We start from the raw sequence: 18,378 nt of genomic DNA, 5'->3' as shown, positions 1-18,378 counted from the left end.
ATGCGTTATGGTACTGTAGACCCAAGTAATGTTTGTTATATAACACTAGTGACTTATATAATAGGCCCCCAATATATTCCATGGCAGGAGATTAAACGGTTCAGGTAGTATATTCTATTTATGATACGCTTTGTTTGCTTAAGTTTGATAGGCGTGTCAGAGGTGTCACAAACAGCAGGTGACGTACGTATTTGTGGAGCAAAACCTTCTGATGCTGATGTATGTTGTCTTTAAGTCCAAATAGCTGGAAAAGGCTTATTCATATGTTCAAATTTTTTTTTTTAAGAAGGACAAATATTGACATGCCTAAGAACTAATCATGTGCAAGAGCCGGTGAGTTTACTAAAGTGTTTGGTTCACTACAGCCAGAAAAAAAGAAAAATCAACAAAATAGCTATCCACCCTTTAGGGTGTAATTGTGAACATTTGTATGAATATAAAAAAACGCTTTTTAAGTAAAATGGTCTAAAATTATTTACATATTGAAATATGTTTATCGTTTTACTAAAAAGTGGAGGCATTTACATCCTTATTTGTGGTAACCTGAAAACAAACACACTAAGCAAAAGTGTTCAAGGGGTGGAGTAAAAAGAAAACTAACCGCCTCTTCTCCCATAGAGGGGGTGTCTTCAAGGGAACGGTATACGCCAACCTAACTGCCTTAGTTAGCCTTGCCTTGCTGGCGGAGGAGCTGAGAAGGTGAAGGACGTGCTGTAAGCAGGTTATAATACATAAGAAAAAGCTACGGTGCGTTGCGAGCGGGGGACAGCGTTCGCCGCCGCGCTCTGCGGAGGCATAAGTACGTCATGTGATCGCCCTTGTTTGTAGGCTTTTAGTTTAGTCCCCCCCCTTTTCCTTTACTTTGATTTTCTTCGTCATTAAGAGGCAAAGAAGGACTTATAATCAAACACCGTGTCACGAAGTGCTCCTGAATTTTAAATTGTGGATTTGTTTTTAGCGGTCTCTGTGAAAGTGCTGAAAAAAAAAACTCAAGGAAGTCGTCTAGATCACGGGCTTGCAAGCAAAGGGAGTTTGTAACGAAGAAAGGCGTATTTTTGAAGGCTGATTCAAGAATACCGGGGTCACGGGACAGTCAGCACGTTTTTATTCGTCGCTGTTTTTTTTTCACAGATTACACACTGAAGGGATTTTATCAAGTTTCGGAGCGGTTAGTCAATTTTCCCTTTAACGCTGTGAATGTCTGAAATGGTTGCAAGGAACGTCTTTAACCTGTTTATAGATTTACACTCTTGGATCGACTAGGAACGTCTTTAACCTGTGTATAGATGTACATTCTCTTGGATCGACTAGTCAAGACTGACGGTTTGCTTCTGTCAGTGAAAGTGCTCAATTTGTAGCTGTAGATGGGGAGAAAATTCAAGGAGAGGGCGAGTTAAGATTATTTCGCCTAACCTCAGTGGAAATAACGAGCGATGTAGCAGTAGTGTCAGACAGGGAAAAGCGGCACAGCCCGAAAAGAAAATCTAGCTAGCTACAATGTGAGGTCGGACAACATTGAAATGAGGTAAGAGAATGAGTTAAACGGGTATATACTTTCTACTTGTGGTTGGCGTCGTGGATTGTGGTGTCTGATATTTTATTTTCCGTGCGAGCTGTCTTGTGCTTGTATAAGAAGCTCACCGTTTGTTCGCTAGCAGTCCTGGGTAGCTAACAACTGCAAGTAGTCATTTGGGGTTTGTATTTTTAACAGGTGTTGGCTTTTTAACAAGCTTGACGAATGGCAGCGACAACCGAAACCTATTTACTAGTTAAGATAACCTAATCTTTGACGTTTTTGCATTAAACTGTATTGATATCGACCTGCATAGCTAGCTAGGTTGGCTATCATAGATAGCTGGCTAGTTACTGAAATTAGCTTGCGAGCTAAATTCGGTAAGTTAACCATATGTGGTCCGCACGTTAAATGTTACCAAGCGGCTAAACCGGATATTTTGAAGTTAGTCATTCAGCGTCGACCTGAGTTATACGGTCGGATCAGCTCGTTTAATGATTTGAAATGCAACGTCTGTTCAGCCGGCTAACGTAAAATGCTTTATTTTCCACAGGTTAAGGCAAATGTGTAAACACATGTCAAGTCACAATAAAGTTTAATTTCATAGCTATAATTTAATTTGTAGGTAGCTCTACTAGGTAGATAGTCAACGATAGGTTAACTAAGATGGCTAGCTAACTTAGGTGTGTTAAATATTTTGTAACTTTAGCTAAGTTAGCTAGCTAGCTACTGTCTAAATATTTCATGGTGTTAAGCTTTTATACACGCTTGTCTTTTCTCGGTTTTGAATTGGTGTGAATGTGCTGTTACGCCGTTTAACGTTAGATTTTTCTTAATGTAACCCTGGCTAAGTTCCGTGTTTAGAGTGAAATGTCGTAGCGCCCTTTACCGTTTTTGGTTTGAGATTTAACGTTAGCTGGATATTGCAGAGTAAGTGGCCTGTCATAGAAGTTTTGTGTGTAGCAGAGTGAACAGGAACAACACAATCCGTAGGTTAGCTAAGATAGTTTAGGTAGTTAAAACTGTTCAAGAATAGACTAAGGTCGTTGAACATGAATATGGCCGCATTAATTGGTGTTGGGCTCAGCGGTTACTGCAATGTATATTAATAACCAGAACGGAGCATTTGTTTAATCATTTTTATGTTCCTCACGTCTGACTCGCCATGGAGACGTTTGAAACCTTTTCAGCTTCGCGAAGCGTCTCTCTGGTGAGACGGCCTCTTGCCGTCAGCTGAAATCCTTGCAAACACTATCTTTAAATCTGCTAAATGTCACCGCAGTGATTTAGACGTTAGCTACTGGGCAGTATTTCGCACGGTGTCGCTTAGCTAATGTTATAGACTATTTTCTCGTCAAATAGCAATTTGTTGTACCATGAGTGTTAACTTGTTACTACTCAGTTTTGTGGTGGAACGAGCAACGTTCGAGCCAATTTTTTTTTTTTTTTGCGTTTTGGGAACACTGTGCAAGTATTGTAATTGGACATGCTATTTTAAATTTGTAATGTAGCGGTTAGCTAGATCGGTTATGACTGTATTCTTTGCCTTGCCTCATTGTAACTTGCTACTGAAACTGCGCACGGCATTCCGGCAGGTTAATTGCACCATATCACCCAGTGATGTTTTGGGGCAAGAGCCTGACGCCTTTCTTGCATTTGGTATGATAGAATTCTCCAGTTTACTTCTGAGAGTCCCTAGAACTGAAGGAGGAATCCGTGACGATGGGTGGGATGAGAAGAACAGACTCTCTGGTTTTATATCGCTGCATATAGGCACCATTGGCCTAGACTGTATTTTATGTGTAGTAGGTTTGGAGCGTTATCTGCCTTGGCATGCAGTCTGCGCAGTGTTCTGCCAACTCCCTCGCTCCTCCTCAGGGGGAAAAACTAGAGGAGATGGGATAAAATTAGAAGACAGGCATAAGTTTCCTAATGTCTCCCCCCCCCCCCCTTGTGTCAGATTGGTGACGCCACTATATATTGTGTTTCACGTACTGAGCATGCTTTCTTGGTTACTTTTAAAATGCCCTGTTAAGTCTACATTTCTTAGCGTAGGCTCCAACGACATCCCAACAAGCCGGTAAAGATAGTAAATTAGTCTAATTTTACACGGCTGTCCTGGGTATACTTACGATAGCGGCCATTGCTATGGCCCCGGAGGCCGTCACCTCGCGAGGGTATTTGGGTGTAGTACTGTAACAGATATCCCTTGATATTGATTGCTTCTGAAAACAACTCTCTTGGCTCTAGGAGTGCTATGCATGGTTATGGTTTTCTTTTTCCTTTTTTATTGTTTCAACCAGTCACTGTAATACATACATAAGCTATTCATTTAATAAGTCAGCCTTGTTGTATAAATGTCAATAAAAAGTGTTGCCCATTAAGTTTTTTCTTTTTCCATTGAAGTTCTCTGACAGATTCACTTGTTCATTTTTTTTTATAACATTGCTGTTTGTGCAGTTTTGACTTTCTTGGTATGCATCCACTTTACAGTGAGTTCCCTGTTATACTGGTGCCCTTTTTGACACAGCTTTGGGCAAATCAAGGGAAAAGAGGCGCATTATCATTTGTAGGAGTATCATCATACTGTATTTATGGTGCTTACAGAGGTCTGGTGATATGGTAGGAGGTTCCTTTATGGTTCACCCAGTGCAGATGTAAGTATTTTCAAATTAAAGCTGACATTCTGCCCCTTAACCTCAATAGCTGTTGGTTCATTTCAAATCCAGTGTGCCAAAAAAAAAAAAACCCTGTCCAGTTACTTTCACATTGCACTGGGATTCAGGTTTTATACAGTAAGCAAATAACTGCTACTGTGACCACATTTTGTCAAAGTGAGAAATTTTGGTGTGTAGTTTCAGTTTGAGTGGGTTAATGTATTACTAGTGCACCTTTACAGTTGAGTGTTTTATTGTGCATTTCATTGACTCATAAGCCCTTCAGGCAATGCCAGAGGGTGTTGGAAACCAGCAACCCCCCTATCCCCATAGAGAGCTAATGTTAGCCGTGTGACTTTGCCCCACTTGGGTTTAAAAATAGAAAGGAAAGGGGGAGCTGAAACTTCCTACAGGTGACGTGCAGTTTGGTGACGGAACTGTGCAACTGCCTCATTGAGGTGTGGCCTGAATCTTTCTAGATGAAGACCTTAAACTCAGATTATCCCATTCACCATATTAGCCTCGAAGCAAGGTCCTCCGAAGTCCCACGGCGAGAAAGCTGTACCTGACAACCCCCACCTTCCCTTTTTTTATTATTTTATAATTATTACTAGTATTATTTAATCCAGCATCGTCATTTCAAAATCAAAATTGTATATTGGCTCTGAGATTAGACAGTGTGGGCGGGTAAACATGATCTGCGGTGCGTGGCGCTAGCCGCGTGTTCATAGCGTAAGAAGCCCTTTCTTCGCACGCACACACAGCGTTGCTGTTTGCTTTCCCGGTGAGTCCCTTCAGCCTTCAAAAGCGCTGTCTGCTGCAGAGCGCCAGCAGTTCACACTTCAGTCGTAGCCTAACCTAGATTTCTGTAGTAGTGCTTGTAAATAACCTCAGGTACTCTTTTAAGGGGAGGGGGTGCTACAGTGAATCATGTAACAACTGCATCATCTGCGTTTTTGCACCAGTTAACTGTCACTGGAACATCTGTATTTGTTCTGGAATTGGCCATATGAGAGTGTTTAGCTGACTTTTCTGTTTACGAAAGGTAGTAATGATTTTAAATCATTTGGTTAAATGATGCAGGGTAAAGCCAAGTATTGGAAAAACAAATAAATGGAGAAACAAAAACCCTGACCTGTTACAGTTATGACCAAAGAGCAGTATTTGGCTATATTGGCTACACCCAACTACTAACATTTGAGTATAAACATATACAATCAGTATTTGAAATGCCCATCTCTAAAGAGCTTCTTCAAGTAACACATTATCTGAGTAGATTAGCAGTTTGTGTAAATTTCAGATGCAGTAACCAGATAACAGCCTGTGTGCTGGTATCTATTCCATACAAGCAAAGCATGTATTGGAAAAAATGACGCTGGCGACAGAGCAGGCCTATTTGCTGAAACCACTGAACGAGGGGCTCATATTTACCAAAGAACTTGCTTGGAGTCCCCTGACCCAGTTATAGATATAACTTTGAGTATCTTAAACATGTACAACAAGCCTGCCATGTGAAAACTGATTGAAAAGAAAAATGCATAACTTGTCGTGTTATGATTAAAATAAAAATGGTGAAAAGCAGAGAAAAACATGCTCTGGTGAGTATTTTATGATTAGTGTCTTTTAATGAAAGCCAAATGCAACTTTCATCCAGTTGTTCATAGTTTTGAGCTAATGAGAGCAGAGGTGGGACAAGTAGCTGAAGACTACTCAATTAAAAGTATTCTTGCTTTTAAAAAAATTAGTACTCAATTAGAAGTAAAAGTAGTCATTTTGATTACTGTTAAATTATTTTTGACTTTACTTAAGTAGTACTTAACTACACAATTACTTAAGAAATTACAGCTAAGGCAAATGTCGTTGATTCGATGTAAAGCTTAAGAGAAATGCTGATTCGAAGGAGCATTTGGCTACATCATGTAAGATCTCTGAAAGCTAGATTGTTGAGTCATTAATTGGTTTAGCCTCACTACCAGAAATCTGGAACCAATTGATAGAATGACCCAGATTAGCTGTATGATTGGCTCAGAAGGACCAGTGTCAGCAACAGCAGCCCTACTGTTGGTCTTGGGCAAGTTAAAAAATTAACCAAACTCTCCTCAGCACCCCTAATCACATGAGTTCAGTACCAGGGCTGAGTGTATCCTAGGACTTCATGCTGCGTCAGAAGCTGCTCTTCTTTTGTCCAGACTTGCGCTTTGGCATTTTTATAGAGAAGTAGCTGAGAATAGACATATGACCTCTGTGAAACACTCCTGTACTGCTGTGATAAAACTGGCCTTTAGTAGCAAGAATACCAGGCTTCAGTGTAGCAGAGATTTGCCTTCATCTCACTCACCTTCACTGTTTGTTTGTTTTTTCCCTGCTAGGTTTTTGTTTGTTTGTTCATTGTTTATTTTCTGTAGGCACAGTGGTAATAGTTTCTTCAGAACATGTGTCTAGATCTTTCTTTCAGAGAAGGTCTTATTCATTGTCATGGAATGCACTAGACTTAATTCAGGGCAGCATGTTAGTAATTAATGGTTGGATTAGACCCTTATCTTTACCCAGATGAAGAAAGCTGCTTCTGCACCTAGTGCATTTCTAAACTCAGCCTAAACCTAACTGACCTTATGACCAACCTATTTACTGGGTTTCTGTTCCCTTAGGACCATCAGGTGACTGATCAGTAGTTGTCCATCTTGTGTTGGTGTGCTGTTATTTGAAACCACAAAATCAAAATGGACATGGCTAATTAATGTTTGCTGGAAGTGTTTTTTTTTTTTTTTTTTTTTTAAACCTCCTGGCACAAGTTCCGGCTAGGCTGCGAGTGCTCTTTGACCTGTATGCAGCTTGCATAGGTTTTCTTGAAGTGGGGAGAGGGTATGGTGTGATCCTACCAGAGTGCGTTTGAGGTGGTGGGGAAGGTGGGGTTTGTCTTGCCTGCACAGAACTAGGTGAACCGATAAAGCCCAGAGCCTGTCTCACTGCCACCCTCAAACTGGGAGAGGGAAACAAAGGGACCACCTGCAATTCTTCACCAGATTAGACCTAGCAAACGGCAGAGAAAGTGCGGGTGGTCATTCCGGGGAACCGCATTTGGATGCAGAGCTGCCTATTCATTCCCACCTGTTTCCTCACAAAGGAGCGAGTCAAATGAATGGCATGCAATTTCACAAGGAGTCTGTTGGAATTGTTTACCTTGGAGGAAGTGATTTGTAAAGTGTTTGGGTTAATTGATAACCTATTAACCTTAAGATTAGGTGCACTTTTTACCGTATTTAAATGAAAATGTAGGGTTTGAGAAACCTGAGATGGAATTTTGACTAAAGTACATTTGTCCCAAAGATTAAGCCTGTCAGCATGCAGTGCTAGACCTGACTATATCCTACTATTCAGATATTTACTTTTTGGGTTGGTTTTCAGCTTTAAACTTGTGGCTGCCTGATTTTTTTGAGGGGGCTAATTGGAGGTTTTCAACAAAAGCGAACTGCAAAATAAATTGTCAGCACATTCTTGTACTAGAGTTGTACTTTTTAATTGCACTTTTAAAATGAGGAATACCATCTCAGCTCAGGTGCCTGACATCCCACTCTGTCACACTTCAGTTCTCGTTGACTACATTAAAGGGAAGTCAACATGCCAAAGAGCTCAGCTGTTTTAGGAACATTTGAATAGTGTGCTGCTGCTGTTATTATAGTTGTGCTATCTTGCTCTTTTTTTACAGTTAATTCCAGCAGCATCACTAGGGAATTTTTGTTTGCTTGTTTTGTTTTTTTTGGGTTTTTTTGAGTAATGTTACCTAAGTGGGTGGAAAAGGTCTTCAGTCATTTAACCAAGCCATGTCGGCCAGATCACCAAGCAAGTTTTTCATATTGAAGATGGCTAATGTACTGCTATAGCATTTTATCTAATTGGCTAAGATAGTATTAGAACAGTATCTGTTCACATTCATTAGCTAACAATAAAAATAAATAAATAAATTATTTAGTTACCTGTCTACCTTTGTGAGTCCCGCAATAAACTGAAATGCATGTCCATGTTGTCTGTATTTTGCCTTGGAGAGGAGGGTGGTCTGTGAGGGAAGGTGACTCTCCAAGGGATGTGGTCCTGGTTAGATACTGTAGTGTAATTTTTGAAGTGTCAGTAGTGCACTGTTTTAATAAACCGAAGATGGCAAAATAATTTGGGGCTGGCATCAAAACATTTAGGGATTAAGCCCCGAAAGCCCTCTGCTAATGACTCCTCGGTTCATTCGTTTGTTTTGTGCATTTTCTGTTAATTTAAATAGGCTAGCTTTTATTGTGTCTGTAATTGTTTTAAAAAATGTATTTGAGTGATTTTTGTAAAAATTTTGGTCAGCTTGTTTTTTACGTCTGTTTCACAGTGCCTCGGATTCTTGGAAAACACCAGTTTGTTTATTTTTATTTATATATATATATATATATATATATATATATATATATATATATATATATATATATATATATATATATATATATATATATATATAAACACACACACACAAATACTGTGGAATAACAGAATACCTAAGCACTAGTGCTGTCCATCTCAGCCGAGAACAGAGAAATGTCTGCAGGAATGAAAATAAATAAATATGAAAATAAATAAAATGTTGTATAAAAAGTTTTCCTTCTCAAAAAAGGGTATTTAGGGAAACCAGTTAGCCTCTTAATCAAATGTCTTTTGAAGGACAGACCATGTAAAGAATTTCAGCTGTCATGTTCTCAAAAAAAAACAAAAACAAAAAAACCTAAGCTCACAAGTCTGATTCAAAAGGTTTTCTTAATCTTTATTAGATAAAGAAAATAGTAAGCCAGACACTTTGTCCTTCTGCACACTCCTTGGCTCGATTGCACGCCCAATATCCTATTTGCTATGTGCCCTTGACACTGATCCCTGGTAGAAATGAGACTCTGACATTTTAAACCTAAACACAGTCCTGGCCCCATGAATTCTTTTGGCTCTTGTCTTTTGTTTTGTTTTGTTTTTTTAAAAAGGGATTACCTGAAAAAAAAAAACTGTTAATAACAAGATCCTGTTTTTGAAGTGGCTCCACGAAATTAATATCTCTTTAAAATATGGCATTGGCGTCTTTTGTAGACCTGGTTAGGTACATCATTGGCAATTAAACTCTGCAATCCAGTTTGAGCAATGAGCAAGCCATTTGTGCGGGAGGTTCGGATGGGCAGCTGGATGTCGGCTACCCCGGCAGCTCTGAAAGCCATCAATTTAATTTTTCACGTATGCCCCTCCTCTGCGGAGATGCTCCCCACAGACAATAACTTGTGCAGCAATGCATGGGATATTACTTGATGAATTTTGACAGAGGCTTTTATGGCCGAGCCCCATCTGAATCTGAACAGAAGCAGCTGCAAAGGCAGTTGTTGACTATCATTAAAAGCATGTGGACCCGCCGTGAGGAATTACCCTGTTCAGTGCCCAGTTCCTAGCTGTTAAGTGTAACACGGAATAATGAAGCCGAGAAGGAAATGTTCTTGGTCTTGTCCTTCTACTGATGAGTCTGATGAGCCTTTCTCCTGCTGTTTTAAATATCTAGGTTTGTAATTATTGATACAGGTACAGGATGTTCTTTTAACCTTTCATTAATGGACCACAGTAGAAGAATAGTAGATTGCGATTGTTTCAGCTTCATGGTTTCTGGGGGTCTTTATGAATAAATGTGGGGCATTCTCATGGAGGGTGGGGGGGAGTTGTGTTGCCATTGTAGAAGCAGCGCAGCCTGCTGATGAGTCTGCTGTTGACTCCCCTCCTATCCACCCCCTGCAGGGATGGAGTGGTGTGGAGGGGTTGCAGTAGCGGCAAACGATGAGCCCTTCCACCTGGGCCTCAACTCGGGCGCCGCTGACCTGGTAAACACAGTGGGGTATTGCTACGTAGCAGGGGGAAACATGAGCATAGGCATGCTACTTCTCGCAGTTAAACACCAGCGTCTGCTTTTCTCACACGCACGCGCACATCCACCCAACAGGTTGACCTGTGGGGTTGTTGCAGGTCAGGGAGGGGGCTGGTAATGGGTGCAGGCACTTTTTTGATGCTGGTATTGCATAATCTCTGCCTCTCGGTTCACATGCACACCCGCTGCACATGTTTGCTCATGTTGACCCAGTTGCCTCCTAGAATGACCGGTTCCGGAGAGCTGGCAGTGTGGTTGAAGCAAGTGTGAAGCTTTCAAATTGATCGATGTGGCTGATAAGAAGACACTGTAGTTTGCCATCATGGCCAGACAGGGAAGTGTTAAATAGACTAATAAGAACTAAATAATAATATTATTAATAATAATAATAATATATATAATTATTATTATTATTATCCATGCATATGGAAGATGGGTTTTGCTTGCATCGTATTAAAATGATATTTTTGAACCGCTCTTGATGGAGTTAAAGATTGGTCTGCATTCTGTTGAGCAAAAATTATTTACGTTGGTTGGACTGTAAATGGAGCTTTTCATGCAGACACCCACTGAGCACTCATCTGGAACGTCTGACGCTCTGGATGCTTGCAACACACTATAAAATGTGCTATTGTGGGTTGGAGTGGGTTGTGGTTTTTTTTGTTGTTGTTGTTGTTGTTTTTAAACTCACAGGAATGCTGCAATCTGAGATCACTATTTTAAAGGTCCCAAAATCAAGATAAATTAACAAACGATATATTTTGCTGCTCTGGAATACATAGCATGCTTGTATAATTAAAACAGAACTATTTCCTTGGTTTAGGGTGTTTGAATGTTTAATAATCATAAGTATGGAAGCTGCTTAGATTGCTTGGATAAACTACATGGGGCTATAATGCTAGTGAATTCCATAGAACATTTAATAATGCTCCTGGGGCATTTGTAAGAACCAGCCCTAGATCTTCCTATTGCAAAATGCCTTTGTGGAAATATTGCTGCATTTTTCCAAACTCGAGTAGATGGGGTACGAGATGGCGTCCCGCCAGTGCCGCGTACTTATATGGACTAATGTGGATTAACATCACAGTCCCATTGTAAGCTGCAATTTGGCAGCTGTTTGCTGCAGCGTGGGGGCTCTGTAATTTGCCACAGCTTTGATGTCTACAGTGGAGACCTGTAGTTTTCACCTAGCACCATACACATGGGTCCCTAGGCCACATTTCACTGGAATCACGTGGAGATACCTTCCACAAACACAGTGCAGAACGTTTTTCCAAAATAGCCAAAGTGGGTCAGTGTAATCTTCCGGTAGATTAGATGCACTGTAGATTTCGCTGTCTAAAACACTTGAAACGTCTGGGTGTGTTACTCTCTGTTTAATTTAATGACGTCCATTTTCCATAACGTGCATACATGAACTATCCATTTTGTTTTTTGTTTTTTTAGTTTTTGGCTAATGTACTTATGTGGCCTTCTGGAGTTGCCAGAACCTCAGGGTACCTTTCATCAGCTCTGTGGTCCCACTGCTCTCCAAACAGGTGGTTGTATTCTCCGAACTCCAGGCGCCTCCAGTTGCGTAGCCTGACTTGACACCACTGGCGAGTTTTTTGACGTCTACTGTGCATGTTTGAACTATTTGTTGACCCAGGCCTTTAGTCCCACAATGGACTCAACAGATGTGTTTCTGTTTAGCAAGGTAACATGTGCTTAGTGAATTTTTTAACCACAGAGAAGCCATCTGGTTCAGTCCAATGGCGGTTTGTGGTAGTGGGTGGGGGGTGGAGAGCAACAGCTTTATTCCATTCCTGACACATGAGTTCCACCTTTTGAAGCATAGTGCGTGGATCTCTCCACAGGCCTCTGCTATGTGCGTGTCAGACATGGGGTGAGGGGGGGAAATGAGATTTGCCTCCGGTTCGCAGCCCTGTGCCATGGTTTGCTCAGAGCAAACGATGGGCTCCTGACCCGGCCCCGCCTTCCTCAACTCTCCCGCCCCGCCTTCCTAGTCCTGCATACACGCCTGCTCCGTCCAAGAGTGGTGGGGAGGCGGCACTGCGGTGTGTCTCACACTCGCATGCCCAACAGGGCTCAGGGAGAGAAAGGGTGCCATCTTGCTTGCTGGCTGCTGTACATGCACTGAATGCCATTGTCCTCCGCTTGCCCCAAGGAAACTGCTTTCCCCTTCATGTAGATTAGCGGTCACCCCTTACCCCGGTGCCATCACTTTACCTGAGAGTGAGTGCACCTCCCCTCTGTCTCTCCTTTCCTCTCTCCTCTGCTCTTCTCCTCTTTTGTCTCTTTTTTCATTCTTTCATTCTGTCACTTTATTCAACTCTGTTTTTTGCTCCATGTTTTTTCTGTCTCTCTTTCTTCCATCCCCGCCCCACCCAGAGCAGTGTCTTGAAAGTGAGGAAGTGGTGGCATTTGGTTGTCTCCTGATTTAACACACTGGCATCATCTCAGCTTGGGCTGAACTGCTCATTCACAGGATCAGGGGGGTCCATCTTCTGATTAAAATAGGGAGCCTCTAGTCTTGGGGAGATTTTCGTCACTGATAATTTTAGGAAGTGACCCTGGATGGTTTTGTTCTGGAGTCAGTCCTGTTTCGTCCTTGAATGCGTCACCTTTTGAGTTGTTGTTGGTTTTTTTTTGTTTGTTGTTTTTTTTTTTTTTTTAAATATTGTTCACTATTACAGCTTTTTCATGTTTTTGTTTATTTTATGGTTCATTTATGAATGTTTTGGTGGAGATAAGGTGTTTCCTGCTTTCTGGTGCATTTTGCCCTGACCTTGCTGAGACTATTTTTGTCTGGCTACGTGAACAGAAAGAGCTGTGGTTTTGGGGGGTGGGAGGGGTATCGCAGGGGGCCGGCCTTGTTATTTATAGCCCCGTCGGCGAAGTGTGATGAGCAAAACCAAGCCTGCAGGTTGTCTAGAGCATACGTCACAGCTAGGTCATCTACCAGTCTGTGTATGCATGTGTCTGTGGCTCTGCTTCGGAGGAAGGCCCTTTCCTGGAAATAAGCCAGACTGCGCAGAAGCACCTGTGTGTAAGCCACCCTCACAGGCCAGCAGGCTGCTCTCACACGGTCATTAGCAGACTGACCTTGCCAAGCTGCGTCAGTCTGACGAGCCCTGACGTCGAGGTGGCTGGTGGTTGCATATTTGCTGCCCGGGGGGGGTGTCTGCAGCTCTGGCGTACCAGCTGTCGCCACCTCCACCCCTCATTCTGTAACGGGGAGGTAAACTGGTGGTGGTCTTCCAAGTGTCTGATAGCAACAACCAAACATGCAAGAGGAGCAGCTGTAGCCTCTTGCAGCCATGAGCAATGACTCATGCTAAAAAGAGATGCACAGACATAACTGGCATTACGTTCACCTGCGCTCAGAGTCTATTTTGATTATAGGCTGTTTCTGGGTAATCGTGAGTTGAACGCAGCTCATCACACGTAATTAGAAAGGTCACAGTGTGTATCTTGTTCAGAGTTGGATGGAATGTATTTGGAGATAAGTATGATTTATTCTGACAAGCTGTCAAGGAGGGAACGTGGGACACCAGGCTGTATTTTTGTCTCCCAACCATTCCATGAGATGTTGCACTGGAAGGTCTTAAACCATACTTTTCTGAGACGATAAAAAGTAAAAATATTTTTAGCCTGCCTTAAAAGACGACCACCTGGGTCTTCATATCCAATGGAGCAATCATTTAATGATATTAGGCATTTACAAGATTGACCATTGCAGTATAACAGTTCAATCTCCTGGCTACTGCCTGAATGTGGCTACTGCTACTTCCTTTTCTTTTATTTCTGGAGTCCCAATCTCATAAAGTTGTTGGTCTTGGAAACAGCATCCTTATTACAAGCAGTCTGGAGAGAGAGGTGAAAAAGAACTTAAAAGTTTCTAATTTTAGTCAGAAATGTAATTACCCCAGGTACCTACAGATTTGGAAGGATTTAACAAGAATTGCCGTTTCTCCCTTCCTTATGTTGTGGCGATTATAATTAAAGCGATTTAGGGAGCCTAGGTAGAAAAGCACAGATGAACCCTCCATGTGTTGTAACTGTTCTCCAGAAAAGAGCTTGACGACCAAGTTTACGGAAGTGTAATCAAAGTGAACACGTGTTTTGGGAAGAAAATGACATTCCCAAGAATTGTTTTCCTGTAGCTCTGCTTTGCATTGCGTTGAATTAAAAATCCATTTGTGGGGCTTAAAATGCTTCTGTAGCCTACTTTTTAAAAATTATAAATTAATTTATGGCCAGATTGAGTAAAAACATCCCTGATCAAGGGTAAACATATTTTATCCCTGTTTATAGGCTAGCTCTGGGTTTTTGATGGGTTCTAACAAGCTTGGTGTTTATGAATGCAGCGAAGGAATGTGTGGGACCATGCAGCTACACCCTAATCTGTTTGGAGATGAGCTTTTTAATATTTGCTTTGGCCCACTGGTGAGCTTTGCAACATGAGATCTTATGAATCTCTGCAACAAACCATGGGAGAGTAAATGCTTCCTATTGTAGCTGGTATGTGCAGAGGTTCAAGATGCCCACCACACCCCTTACTCAAGTATCACCATTACCGCCAGGCCCCTGGGTTCATGTTTGCTCGGCAGGCGTGTGGAGACCTGCATGTTTGCAAGGGCACTTTCAATTTAAAAAGAGACTGGGTGTGATATTTCTGCTCCACTCTGGCAGTTCTCTGTAGAGTCGTCTTATTTGTTTCTTTCTGTTATTTCATCATAGGTATTGGGAACTCGCACTGTTCAGTTTCCTCTTATATCCCACGTATGCCGAGATGGAGTCAAGATTTGCTTGTTAAGCTCTGTGACGCGATGCACCCATTCTCCGCAATGCCATATGTGCGCCCATATACCACAGTAGAAGCCTCCGTAACGACATCTCTCAGACGGAGACTCCCGGAGATGATCTGCACTGTCGTGCTCGGTGCCCAGGCCCCTTGAGTTGTTGTCAGACCGACCGAGCTTCTCCAGTCAAGAGTGCTCTGCTTTTGGCCACCCCATATCCCCTCATCTTTAAGTGTCATCATGGCAATTAATAGAAAGACCGGTGGCGCTTCAGGCGAAGGTTGAGGGCTGTGGAAGTTGGGGTACCTGCAAGCCAACCCAAAAGCCGGGCTTCTCTGCCCGGGCGCTGAGATCCGTTACAGGGCTGCGGCCACCTGGGCGGGACGGGGCCTGTCCTGCAACACCTTCACAGAGCCATCAATCACCGATGCATTCCACTCCATGGAGGGAGACACTCGCCCTCGTGCTCACCAAATTAGGCAGCGCGGTGACAGCCACTGACCCAAGCAAGTGTACGTAGTGTGCTTGAGAAGAGAATGTCAAACCAAAAGAAATGCAACAGTTAAAATAACATTATTATGAATGCTAAAAGTGCTTGAGGCCATCACCTGTTTGGCAGCAATTTATTTAAAGATGTAGCTTGTGGCCTACTGCAATAGAATGCACAAAACTATGGTGTAGTAGACAACTTGGCACTCAATTAATTAGACTATGCCACTACCGATTATTCTTGCCATCACTTGATGTCCCTTGATGCACTGTGTTTTATGAAAAAATAGGCTATATTTTCTGCTACTTTTTCTTCAACTATTAAAAAAACATTAGTGAGAAAACATAAATGAGGAAAGGAAAGACTGGTGCATTTTCTCCCACCTGAATTCACCTAATGCTATAATGATTGCGGTACCTGTTTCCTTGCCTTTTGCTCAGAGCATCATGGGTTCTGAACCAGCTGTTGCTCACTGTACCCTTAAACAATGGGACTTTCTTTTCATGGATCATGTCGAGGTGACCACTATAATTCACTGTGCACGAGAGTCACTTAAATGAGAGGTTGCTCATGAAGAAGTGGAAAGGTGTGTGCTTTTAATGGCTAAATCGCTTGTTAATGGAAAGCACTTTAGAACCAAAACAAACATGGTATCCCTGCTGCAAGTTTTCAACAACCTAAGGAGTCTGATCAGCCCAAACAAGTATATGTACCCTTAGGGAAATTCTCATTTAATCAATAGGCAAACTATAACAGGCATTTCATCAAAGTTTACTAGACTCTTTTGTCATTCCTTCAAAAATAATTTTACTGTAGCTTCATGCAGCATTTAAGAAAATCTGCTTCATTCAAATAATTTTCATGTCAGGATTGTCCATCATTCAATGTCTATGGCTTTTAATCATTTTCACTTATTCAGCATTTTTAAGCAATTTCATTAATTTAATTGTTGTCAAATAAAACAATCTACAGTACTGAGGAAAAAGAGGTAAGGTTTTAGTTACTTAAGAATTTTGTTTTAGAATTAATTGAGCCCTTGCAACAAAAAAGTCTCAACATTGTGATATCTGTCAGTCATTGATGGATGATGGCATCATTTATCGTCCCAACACTAGTGTACTCTAACTCACTAGTAAGTAATAAAGCATGGTGCATGCTTGTGATCATTATTTGCAATGGGTCATTATTGTCAGCTGAGCTGTTTTGTTTGAATTAATATGAATAATCTCATCTTGGTAGATTTGTGATTTGAGTAGTCCCCATTTTATCTATAAAATGGATTTCACAACTTGATCGTTCAAATGAGTGAAATTTTATATTTCACTGTGATAGAGAATTGTGTTGGGGAACATATTTAGAATTTTGGTGTGAGTTATTTGGTTTGTGAATGGTTAGTTGGAGATTAAACATGGTTCCTCTCCAATTACAAGTGCTGTTTTTTTTTTTGTGTGTTTAACAAGTCCGGAAATAATGATGAATTAAGTGGCAGAGCACTTTCTTTTCTTCTGTACCATCTAATAGGGAGTGAGTACGCCAGGATTTGTTCAACAAAGCATTTCTTGCTCCCCCTCATTTTACTGAAATGAAGGCTGTGAGCTTCACTGGTCCGGTGACTCTCCCAGAGTGGAATGCATTTGCAGACAGGGAGTGAGTCACTGCCTTTATAATCCCGTCCAATGGCGCGAGCCTCCAAAAGCCTTGCGGACAATGGGCTGTCGCCACGTTGCCGAGGGAGAGAGAGTGTTAGCTCGCTGCCAGAGCTCCTGTTTCCAGAAGCTGCCTTATCCAGAACCCCATGCACTCCCCCCCCACCCCCACCTCCCCCGAAAACCTTTCCAGCGCCGTTTTAAATCTTAATCTCCAACCGGAGCCTGCCACACAGCTTCAGTCCGCCAATACAATGGCCCACTGTCGGAACATGGAACGCGGAACATGGTTGGACCCTCCTCATTCCCTCTGTGTTCACTGAAGCGACTTTCTTCTCGCCCCAGTTAGGAAGGTACGGGGGGGGGGGGGTGTTCGTGTTCGGTTTCACCGTTAAAAGGTTCAGCAGGCTGCTGCAACTTCTACCACCAACTCCAGCCTCTAAGCCTGGCTGACCAAGACTGAATACCTGGGATAGGCACTTTTTTTTTTTTCCATGCTTACGTTCCATTTTTGGCCTTTTGTAGGAGGCCCTTCCTTCTTGAGCATTGTAAGGATGGCTTTATCCCCTACCGGAGATTGGTTAAAATTCCTTTCATTTATTTCCAATTCTATCAGGCTTATTGTTAAAGCTTAAAATTGGGATGTCAAGTTGGGGGGCAGTGGGGGCTGAGTGGAAATGGTCATGTTTACTGTATCACTACACAACCTTTTCAGTCTTGGCAGATCAGACACAAGGCAAACAGCCGGCTTCCAAACGGACCAAAAAAAAATGACGAGTTTTCTGCCAAGATGGGACTTCGGTTTTTTTTCTGTCCTCCCCTTTCATCAATACTACTGGAGTTCGGCGTGTTATTGGCTAATCAATAGGTCCAGGAGTGTGTTTTTCAATCAGAAGTAACTGATGAGTGTGAGATGGGGGCTTTTGCAGTGCTCAAGTATGCGCTTCAGACCGAGTTTGCTGAGTTGTTTGCTTTGGTGTGGCTGTGTTTTGGACCAGGCCCTTTCCAACTTTCCATTGCCCAGCCTGTTCAAAGGGAGCACTGGGCTGATCGGCTGTAACGCCCCTGGCCAAGGTCCACCCTAGCGTTAGATCTTTTGCTGCTTATCAAAAGGATATAAAACTGCTGTAAACCATGCATCTGTGGTAAGTTTCTAAAGCTTTTTTCAGTTTAATGAGTGTTTGACTTTTGTGTAAAATGGAAACTTGCACTTAATTCATTCATTCATTCATTCTTTTCTTATTTACAGTGCTAGGCTAAAGAATGGTAGCTAGGCTTGGTTGTTAGTTCACTAGTGATGAGCAGCTTCTATTGTCATTTCCAACTATATACAAGTATACAGTAAATGAA

General features: G+C 42.0%; 1 protein-coding gene across 10 annotated transcripts in view; it reads left to right on the top strand.

The window, feature by feature from the left end:
• The first annotated feature begins 647 nt into the window (after positions 1–647).
• The window catches only part of dag1 (dystroglycan 1), a 32,124-nt gene continuing 14,393 nt past the window's right edge, over positions 648–18,378 (top strand). Inside the window, exons 1-3 of one of the 10 annotated variants that reach the window (XM_081705136.1) lie at positions 1,175–1,525; positions 9,961–10,043; positions 14,831–15,404. The gene's annotated coding sequence lies outside the window, so the exon portion shown is untranslated. The other 9 variants (XM_081705135.1, XM_027001854.3, XM_027001851.3 and 6 more) reach the window with 9 other exon arrangements.

The sequence above is a fragment of the Electrophorus electricus genome, chromosome 22 (genome assembly GCF_041902795.1).
Source record: "Electrophorus electricus isolate QZ-2024a chromosome 22, ASM4190279v1, whole genome shotgun sequence".
In the NCBI taxonomy this organism is placed as follows: Eukaryota; Metazoa; Chordata; class Actinopteri; order Gymnotiformes; family Gymnotidae; genus Electrophorus; species Electrophorus electricus.
Note: the sequence above shows the minus strand (reverse complement) of the source record. Positions and strands in the feature narration are given on the sequence as shown.